The sequence below is a fragment of the Erythrolamprus reginae genome, chromosome 4, assembly GCF_031021105.1.
Source record: "Erythrolamprus reginae isolate rEryReg1 chromosome 4, rEryReg1.hap1, whole genome shotgun sequence".
In the NCBI taxonomy this organism is placed as follows: domain Eukaryota; kingdom Metazoa; phylum Chordata; class Lepidosauria; order Squamata; family Dipsadidae; genus Erythrolamprus; species Erythrolamprus reginae.
In genome coordinates, this window is record NC_091953.1 from 91504778 (window position 1) to 91516125 (window position 11348).

Below are 11348 nucleotides of genomic sequence, written 5' to 3' on the forward strand. Positions count from 1 at the left end.
CTCACAGTCTTGATATTGTTGTTGATCCAGTTCAAAAGAAAAACTCAGATGAAGAAGCTGGTTGTGATATTTGGGAAGAAGAGTTGTCATCAGTTCCAAATTGGGCCTATAGAGAGGGAGAATAATGTCAGGAAAGAGCAATAGTGATAGCAACAAAAATCAGAAAAAGTAGCAGCAACCATGACTATGTAGAAGCAGATTCTGATTAGTCTAGTTGGTATTGCAGCTAAATAAATACTCATAGATGCACTGCACAGCATTCTTTGTGCATTCTTGATTTTAAATATTCATGCTGATTTTCATGAATATGTTGTTCCTCATCCTACATCCACATTTTGGAGAATGGTATGTATTACAACAATAACAGTACCTGTTTATTGTTAATTTTCTCTACACCAATGGTGGCCAATTCAATTCTCGTTTGATAATTATGCAAGTAAGATTTTTAGCACTTGTATAATGCCCACCTAGTGGACTTAACTGCAAGCTGGATTTGCACCGGGGCCGGGAAACACGGCCCCGCAGTGCAGCCACCATTTTGAGGCCAAGAACTTGCGATTTTTCATGAGATCTCGGTCGGGCCCAGCAGCATTGCCTTATGATGACGCTGCCGGGGCAGGGCAGGTCAGCCTTTTATAAGGGGCTGTGCTTGCCTGGGGCCTTCCTTATTGCCCTGGCTTTCAAAGGGCGAACATCCACTGGTGTTCACTGAAGAATTGCCTGGTGGTGTGGCCTACCAGGCCTCACCACACTTAGCAGAGAGCAGCCTTCGGGCCTTTAGGGTTTCCTTGCAGCCTTTTGGGAGTCCGTTAATTAGGCATTGCCCCTTTTTGGGCCTGGTTCAGGCCTGGGTGGGCTTTAGGCCCAGTTTCCCCTTGGTGGGCCTGCTCTGTAGGGGTCCCCCTAGGCTGGTTGGGACCACTACCCCCTTGCCATCCTGTACGCCCCTTGTTTCTAAGGGCCATTTTGGGCACCCCTCCCCCCTCTCTCAGTGGGGTGGAGGTTACTCTGGTGCCCCCCTCCTTGGTTGGGTTGGGGCTGGCTTTGTTCCTCAGGTGTTAAGGGGTGGCGGGTATTATTTTTATATTTAGTTTCACATATTTTTGTTTTGTATATTTTGTTTTCATTGCTATGGCTCCTAAGATGCAGAAGGCCTTGCCTCCCCCTCCTGAGCCGGCCGCTAGGCCACACAGGATTTTGCGGCCCTTGGCCGGGGTCCTTTTGGCATCTGAAGATGCCCAGTTTATGTTTAGAAGGGTGGGGGTTAGGTGACTCGGTCTTACCTGCTCATTCTTGGTCCATGGTCATCGAGCAGCTGGACGAGGGGGACGCCAGGTGGCAGGCTATTTATGGGCCTGGAGGGGTGCCGCCCCAGGCCTCTGCAGCTTTGGGCCGGCCTCCAAGGGAAGAGGAGGCCCAGTCGAGGCCCAGTGTGACTTCTGCTCCAGAGGTGGCGGCAGCATTAGTAGGGCCATCTTTTGGGAATGGTGGCGGTGGTGGCAGGTGAGACTGTTGAACAGAGTCAGCACACACAGCCTCTCCCCTTGCCTGGGCAGGCAATTATACCCCCAGCCTAGGGGAGTGTGGCTTCCCTTTGCACTGGGGTCAGCCCTGCTATCACCTGTAACCAGGTTTGGGCCGCTCTGGCCCCTGTCATTGCAACTACTCCCAGTTCAGCTTCTGTTACTGCCCCTCTCATGATGATGGGTGTGGGGGCTCCTTTGGAAGCTAGTGTGCCTGACCCCTTGGCCTCTATTAGGCATGGGGCCATCCCTTGGGTTTTACTTTCTGGCCCTTTGGGTTTTCATTTGCATTTCTTAATTTGGGAACGTATTTGGAAGAGAGAATATGTCGATGTTTTCTCCCTTCTGAATCGTGAGGTGCCCAAGAAGGAGAAGGATGAGGAGGCTAAGGCCGACCAGCCCAAGACGGTCAAAGTTGACAGGTGTTTCAGCTCTTGGCTGCCTTTTTAACTTATATGTCAGTTGTGATTGAGAAGGAGCCTGCTAGGGCTCCCTCTATGCTTAAATATATAGACTTCATCGCCCATGCTCATTATGAGTATAGGGGCACTACTTGGTTGCAGTATTATGAGTTTTTTCGTATGTGGATGGCCTTTGAGAGTAGTCTGCCCTGGGACATGGTGATCCCGGATTTGTGATTTCACACCACACAGCTCGCGCAGGCTGGTGGTGGTGAGCACACTGATAGTGGCCATTACATGAGGGCCGAAACTGTTACAACTCCTGCTGCCCGCACATTTCTGGATTGGGCCCTCAGGAAGCGATCTGGGTCAGTTTCTGTTATTCACTACCTAGATGACTTCCTGATGGCGGGCCCTGCGCATTCTGAGCAATGTTCTGCTCTGATGTCGGCCTTTGGAGTTCTTTGGGCTCAGTTGGGGGTTCCCTTGGCCCCTGAGAAGACCGAAGGCCCCACTACAAGGATTACCTTTCTGGGCATTGAATTGGATTCGATTGCGCAATCTTGTCGATTGCCATCTGAGAAACTTGCAAAGCTTTATCATAGGTTAGATCATGTATTCCATTGTTGGAGTGTCACCCTGGGTCAATTCCAGGAGTTGGCTGGGTTGCTTAATTTTGCCTGTCGGGTGGTGGACCCTGTCAGGGCCTTTTTGCAATGGCTATACACGGCCATGAAGGGGCTCCGTTTGCCCCATCATTTGATGCACCTATGTGCTGGGGTCAAGAGCGACCTTTGCATGTGGCACAATTTTTTGGCACAGTTTAATGTCCTGTCCTTTTGGAGGCAAGAGCTTCTTTTAGAAGCAGAGTTACAGTTGTGCTCTGACGCCGCTGGTACCCATGGCTTTGGAGTTATTTTGGGTGATCAGTGGTGCTATTCTATATGGCCTCCAGATTGGAGGGCCTCTTCTATTGTTAGGGACCTCAACTTTTTAGAGTTTTTCCCCCTGGTGGTAGCCCTCAAGCTCTGGGGGGAACAATTCCGGGACAAGACTGTGCATTTTTGGTGCGACAAGTTTGCGGTTGTCCATGTTGTGAATGCCCTGTGTTCTAAAAATGACAGAGTCATGCGCCTGGTCCGCCATTTTGTGCACAGATCCTTGTCCCTGAATACCTTGTTTTTAGCCTGTCATGTTCCCGGGCTTGAGAATGAGATGGCTGACACTTTGTCCCATGGTCAGTTGTCCAGGTTCCAGATGCTGGCTCTGGGGGCTTGCGCAGCACCGGAGGTTTTTCCTCATCATTTGTGGGGGGGGGCTCCAGAGCCATGAAAGATCGAGGCAGGGCCATGTCCCTCTTCCTAGCACCTGGTACATTAGATCATGCCAAAACTCATGTAAGGAATTCGGGACTTCCGCCAGTCTAGGGGCTATCCCCAGGTCTGTCCATCCCGGTTGACCACTTGCTCGGATACTGTGTTTTGCTTAAACAATGCGGTTTGTCAGTCAAGACCATTAGAGATCGGCTGGCAGGCTTGGCCTTTATTGCCAAGTCCCAAGGTTCGAGGAAAGGCTGGGGTTATTTCTGAGTCACCATGATGGTTCCCCCCTTACTCGTTATTCATTTTGGGCAGTCACTGCTAGGGCACTAGGGAGATTGGTCTTGACCCTGCCTTATATGGAACACATTCATTCCCCATCGGGGCCACTACTGGTACAGAAATCTCCGGCTTCCAGGATGTTAGCATCCAGGCCATAGGTTGCTGGAGATCTGCTGCCTTCAGGACATACATACGGCCCCCACTTCGTGGTGGCCATGATACCTCACATGTTTAACCGTCTTTTTGCCATCTGTAGATAGACCTTTCAGGGAGGAACTGATGACGTTGCTGTGTGGCCATAGCATGGTGTTTTGGATCGGCTGAATTGCAGCGAGATCAGCCGTCGGGTCCCAGCTTCCTTGGGTCGCTGGGAAAAAGTCACTCCTGGGTGTGTGCCACATTGTGGTTGCACACACGTGGTTGGTCTTGCACCTTGTGGGCAATGACCTTTATGTTTTGAGCGGCCTGGCAGTGATCTATCAGGCCCGCGAAGACCTGTGGGCACTTCGTCTTGCTGGCCAGCCATGCAAGTGGTCTGGTCTGAAATCCTTCCATGGATTTTTGGAGGGACGCCATCTCCCCGAGGGCCATTCATTGGGCTAGATGTATGGTTAATAAGGCCATTGGAAAGTTTGTTAGAAGATTGGGTGGTTTGGTTATTCCCCATCCCACTATTACAGTTGATAAGCCATGGCTTTATTATGCCGACGGTGTTTCACCTATCAGAACAAGGGGACGCCATCTTTTTTCAGGACCTGCAGAGGTCCCTGCGTGAGCTGGCACAGGTAGGGGGGAGTCAGGAGGCCAAGATAGAGATCTGGCCCCCCTCCTTAGCTGGTTAGGGGTGGAAATTGGGAGGTGGTTAGCAACTCATGTTCTCCTTTGGGCATCTTTGGGGATGATTGGCGGACTCTCTCCAAGAGCTCACGCTGTCATAAGCCGGCCTGAGCTATTGGGGAGAGGTTGCCTCTGGGTCTCGCCTCACCCAATTGACTGTTTGGGATTGGACGGCGAGATCTCCCACCTGCGTGGCATGGCTTGGATACAGGTGAGGGCGTGGTCCCCTTCACCTGGATCAGCAAGGAGCTATGCACATAGTTGCCAAGGAATTTTATTGACATCATTTCCGCCCCAAAATTCTTAGTTGACCTCTGCAGGTAAAAGTTATATTTAATTAATAAAAGTGACCCAATTAAAATCAAGCTCTGTGTCCGCATTTTCACTCTGCTTCCGGCGCAATACATATATGATCCAGAAAATCACAGCATTTTGCCATTGTTTTAGGAAATTTGTAATAATCTTGAAATCTTAGTAGATCCATCAAGATTTTTCAAAAGGAAAGTAGCCCTTGTTTTATTGAAATCAAAATTATTTATGGAATAGTCTTGTGCACAAAAAAAAATAACAAATATTTCAATCCCTTAATGTACTGTTCAAAAATGATAAATATTAAATACTGGTTAGCCCCTAAAGGTAAAAAAAGGTTATCCTCGCACATATGTGTTAGTTATTCCCAACTCTAGGGGGGCGAAATTAAAGCTCAAAATTTGGGTGGGAGGAGGAGGAGGAAGGAGAGGAGGAGGAGATTCGCTTCTGAAGGAAGAAAGTGAGGTGAATTAAAAAAACTCCAAAACTTTAAGGTTTAAAAAAAAGAGGGACTCTGAGGCAGCAAGGAGGAGTACATGCATCCAATACACCCGGCGCGAGGCTGCTTCCCATACACTGGCTGCTGCTGCTGCTATCTGTTGCCTCTTTCTTCCCATGCTGAAGGGCTCCCCTCTCTTCTCACTCGCTCGCTTTGTAGCCAGTGCCTTTCCTTCGCTCTGGTGACTCCTCAGCTGTCCAGAGCGAAGGGAGCATTTCTTTTCTCTGGGCGCTGGCAGAGGTTTATTCCCTGTCCAAGCGCCCAGAGAAAGGAAAATGCTTTGTTCATTTGGACTGCCAAAGCCTCCTTAAGCGCCACCAAAAGGGTCATCTGGCAGCCCAGATGGCCAGGATTAAAGGGGAAATGGCAAAAAACTAGCCGGGCCTTCGTGCCACTCTCAAATTCCCTGGGAAATTTTTCCAGGCTCAGGTTCTTATGTAGAAAATGGTTCTTAAGTAGAGGCAAAAAAATCCTGAACACCTGGTTCTTATCTAGAAAAGTTCTTAAGTAGAGGCGTTCTTAAGTAGAGGTACCACTGTATTCCTTCCTGTGCTTAATGATCACTGCTCGGTGTAACTATTACCAGGTCCAGACCAAAACACGCAGATGAACTAAATACATAATAAGAAAAAGAAATAAAGAAAACAAAATGAACATGGAATAAGCAAACAATAGCTTAATTAAGATTGTTAATTAGGTATGATTATTTCTTGGATGCTATTGTTGAAAAGTAGAGAATTAAAAATGGAGATTACAGAAGCTACCAGGTACATGGAGAAACTTGGGATAAATCACCAAGTTTTAATACCAACAGCAAATATATGTTTTAAATTATATAAATGAATGTCCCACGAGATTGTGAGATATAGATAGAACAATACCTGGCTAAGCTGGTCTGTATCCTGTATCAAAAACATTCATGTCTTCCTCACAGATAAAAAGTGCACAAAGAAACAGAACAAGGTAAGCGTTGCTTAGGTCTGTTTTTCATTATATAGCTCTTAGAGCCAGAGCAAGAGTCAGCTTTAAGTTAGAATAAATAGGAAACATATGAATCATTCATTACATTTGGCAATGCTCTATGAATTGCACTACTGTTGACAGAACATATGAATGACGAGAGCATTTTTTTTTTTGCAATATTGTAACTAAAGAATTTCAACATTTCTAAGAAAAACAAAGGTAAGAAGCAAGAAAAAAAATCTATAACAAGACAAAGTACAGTATACATTACTTTAACTTGATCATATGAAAGCAATCTAAACATTTGTTCTAAAACAATTTTGGACTAATTTATGACCCCTATTTTTAATCAAGCTTCTCCTTAAATGAGATTCTGTGGATCTGTTGCCATTAGCATTTTGTACACGGTTCCAGATTACTCCTCAAGCCTTCTTTGTTAATAATTCGACTGTTATGTATATAAATCAAAGAAAAATATTGCTGATGTCTTATATTGTTTTACTTCTCATCTCTTAATATTTTTGAAAGTTAATTGTGACTTCCAAAGAGATCACAAGATGTTCTATAGTAACTTGCTACCACACATTCTATCAATTACAACTGACGGAGAAATTGGAATGAGATCTTATATCCTCAGACTGATATATTGCTGACATTTTAAAAGTAGTATAAAATTTATATTTGATAGCTTACTGTGTATTCACAACCTCTTAAAAGAAGTCTTGTTGTTTGTAATTTTAATTTTTTTTTAACCAATAATAAATGTGGTATTATTCCTTGGTATTTATAGTCTAATTAAATTTTAGGTAAAAAGCTTCATCAAGATTTTTCCTTGAACTTTATTTGGTTAGTTCCTGTAAAAGCCCACTGAAATCCAGTATCTCTTTACTTGGCCAACATTTCACTTACAAGTTTTGAAGTTTTTTCCTGAGAATGCTCAATTTGGCTGTTATTAGGTAAATCAGCCAATTGGTTAACAAAGTCTTATTTTCAGTTTGTTTATTTTGTCATTTAGTCAAAAATCTGATCACTTAATTTTAGCAATTTAAACACCTTTTCCAATAGCCTGAAGACTTGGGAAATAATTAATTTCTTCCAATTGCTACCAGAGCTATAATAGAATAGTATTTAGTATATAATATACTGTATATTATAAAGCTACAATATACTTTCTTCAAATTGCAGAGCTATAATAAATATACCTTCTGTTATGCCAAAATTTCATTAACTATATCTTTCATTCTTTTTTGTTTGTGACTATTGTCACAGGTAAATTTTTGGATCCATGTAATTTATTTAAAACATTTCAGGACAAAAATAGCTATAGTGTTTTGGCCAAGCAAGGTAGCTGTTTCAAACCTTGGATGATAGGAAACGTTTTGAAGATTAGGACACACAGTTGTATTCTTCCAAACCTAACCTGATCCATTATACATATTTGAAGATTCTCAATATTCTGACATCAGCATTAAAGTAAGGAATGATTCCATCAATGTCTGGACATGAAATCCAGGACAGGTTATAAGGTCTTTTATTATAAAGAAGTAAACAAACTTTTAAAGAAGTGGACAAACTGATATGACTGCTCCAAAAATAAATTAGTAGTTATGGTAGGATTAACTACATACTGAACTACAGAAACTTAGTAGCTTTCAGACAGTCATCCTCTGGCATTATATGGACCCTCTATGAGTTTATATGCAGCACATCACAGATCTACATTGAATTGGTTAGGGATTATTTTTGTGCTCATTGGTCTCAAAATCCTATGCCAAATTCTCAGAAGGTGCTCATATCCAACAAACCAGAGCTAACTTGGAAGATCTAGTGAAAAAGCTGTATGCTTGAAAAAGCTCCGTAAATCAATTAATGCAAGCTATTGATAAGCATTAAAAATGATTATATCTTACTAATTCAAGGAAGATGTGTGATACTTGTTTAGGGAAGGATATGTATCAATCCTATTAACTGTGTATAGGATTTTGATCAAGATAAACATCTCCAAAAACAAAGGAAGCTAACCTGTTGTTTTTTAATCACTGCTTTACATTTTGATAATGGTCAATAAAAGCAGAATGCGGTAGAGTCAGCTCAATGATAATTGAATGGGGACCATCTCCTGTGAACTTTAAAAGATAAACATTTGTTTTGCCCCTCCCTGAAATGCACACATAAGATTGTGATGTGTATGTAGCAATAAAAACTTAAGTGTTTGCAAAATTGGCTCTCTGCTGTCTGTTTCCTTTCTATATTTTTTCTTTTCTTTTTCATAAAAGGGCCAGTTACAGTATTACACTTAGGAAAAGAAATTAAATCACAGAGATGAAGTCAATATACTGATTTTTCAGAAAAACTTTCTGTACAAAGTTTTACCTGGTATTTTTTATATCAACTTCAGGACAGTTATTTATTGCCCACCCAGTATTTCAGACATCATTTTTGATCAGGTCCAATCAGCGTACCCGATAATGAAGGAATATGAGAATGCAGTTCTATTAATGGGGATGAGATTGCTGCTTCATTTATTTCTTCTAAATATAATATATCTGGGTTAGGGTTAGGGTTATATCTGGTAGTTGGCCACTGGTTTCGGAGGGAAATTTCCATAGAAAAATGGGCATTGCATTCATTTCACAGCCAGGTAGAGCTGAAAGCAAGAATTTAATGCTATTATATGGCTTCTCTGCAATCAAATGGATTTTTCTATCAAAACTGACTCAGCTCATAAATGGTTTATTTATTTTTTGCATTAAATTCCTTATGGCCGCCCAACTAACAGAACCTCCCATAAAACAAAATGTCACAACCTGTTTTAAAAACAATAGCAATCAAAACATGTCAGGGATTTCACAAACATACAAATTCCAAGCCAGAGACCAAAGCCAGGACTTAGCTTCAGAAATGGTTCCAGAGAGGGAGAGTACCATCCATATTTCTGAGGAAATATTCCTTTGGGGGATAGAGCATCAACAAAGTAGACACTCTTCCCTTGTCCCACAAGACTGTAAAGCTAAATTGAGAACACCTGGAGTGTACCTACTCTGCCTAAACAGGGAGGCAGAAACTATTGGAGATAGATGGTTCAAGTCTTATGCCAAGTAGATGGGACCCAATGGAACAAAGTAGATAACATGATCATTAGCTTCTCCTGTCAACTGTTAAAAGTAATTTTTTACACAGTTCCAAATCTAAAAGATCTAAATATAAAGGTAAATCAAATCTCAAAAACTGAAACCTTCTACTCAGCAACAAGTTATTTTAGAATATTTCAGTATATTAGGCTTCTTAGTTTCAACCCTTGACAGAAATTGACTAAGACTTTTGGCAACATATTTTTGAGAGACTCTATAGCAGTGATGGCAAACCATTTTCCCCATAGATGCCGAAAGAGCATGTGCACGCACTATCATGCACGTGCGAGTGTCCACACCCATAATTCAATGCCTAGGGAGGGAGAAAACAACTCCTCCCCCCCCCGTAGGCCCTCTGGAGGCCAGAAATGGCTTCTTTCCCAACCTCTGGTGGGCCCAGTAGGCTCGTTTTTCACCTTCCCATGGCTCCAAAGGCTTCCCTGGAGCTGCTAGAGGGTAAAAGCACCCTCTCCCATCCCCCTGGAGACTCTTTGGAAGCCAAAAACGCCCTCCAAGATGATCTGTGCGAGCCACAAATCAGCTGGCTGGCACACACATGCACATTGGAGCTGAGCTAGGGCAATGGCTTGTGTACCAACAGATATGGCTCTGTGTGCCACAGGTTCGCCATCATTGCTCTATAGCTTTTGGAACATTCTGGTGGTGAAATTAACTGGTGGCGCCATTATCTGTTTTTGGTAGGGCAATTAAAGAAGTAATTTCTGAGATGAGAAATCTGTTTAAAAAGAAGTTTAATGTTGACAGCTTTGTTTTTTCACTGCTGGATTAGCAAGAACTTTTCAGAACTTTTAATTTGAGGACCAAGTTTCTTCATAGGGTATGGGGTTACAAATGTTGCCTAGTACTTGTTTGCTTCTTAAACCAAATGTGTGTTTCCTGACATTATAAGGGAAAAAGCATAGCTCCCATCCTTTATCAGGGATAATGTAGAACAGAGGTCCCCAGCCTTTTGGACCTCAGGAACCACCAAGGTCATTAATTTAAATCCCCAGACCACAAAAATCATAATTTTATTTTCCACAGACCACTAATATGATTTTAAAAAAATATATAAAATGCGCCTATTTAATATAGCAAAATTATAAATGCTTATTTAATTATAACAAAACCTTTAAAAGTTGTTTCATTGTAACAAAATTATTAAAGGTAGTGTAACTATTACAAAATAATTGAAGCTTATTTGATGGTGGTTTGCTAATGTTTTTGGGAAAGTTAGCCCCATATTCCAGAGCTATAGCTGTAGTCCCTTCCTACCCCTCCCTTTCCTCCTTTCCTTTCCTTTCCTCTCCTCTCCTCTCCCTTTCCTTTCTTCTTCCTGGACTGGATTAATTCCTCTTGCCCATATCTGGCCCGGGGCCAAGATTTCTCCACAGACCTCCAGTGATTGATGGACCACAGGTTGACGTGATGTAGATTACAGTCCTTGGTCACTTTTCTTGCTTTGTGGCAAATTGTAGAAATTACAAACAAAAGCAACTTTTCATAAAGTCTCCAGGATTTTGAATAAGGTACCCAAAAACAGTGGCATAAATTTATCTTATTGATGGCCATTTGCTTGAGCAAAGGTCATCAGCTTTAGCACTTCAAGTGAAAAAATGTTTTAGAGGTCTTTGGAGCTCTCTGAGCTTGTGTGTTTTCATGCAGATGTTTCATTACCCAAACTAGGCAACATCATTAGTGTTGCTGACTAGTATTGATGATGGTACCTAGTTTGAGTACCATCATCATGAAACTTCTGCAAGAAAGGAAGAAATAAATCTCAGAGACCACCAAGGAGCTCTCATTTCAACCCTGAGCCAGTGTTCCCTCTAATTTTTTTTGGGGGGTGGGCGGAAAAGTATAGTGTCTGAGCGGCAGTCCCTTCGGGACTGGGCGGCACTCTTTCCCTCTCACTCTTTCCCTCTCGGCTTCTGGGCAGGTTTGAAAAACTCTGAGTTGATGATGATTTTTAAGTGAGCCATTGCTCACTGCTCAGCTTAGAGGGAACTATGCCCTGAGCTACAAATATTCTCCTTTATTTTTGGGGGGGGGAGTTTGTTTTATGATTTTACACACCATAGCTA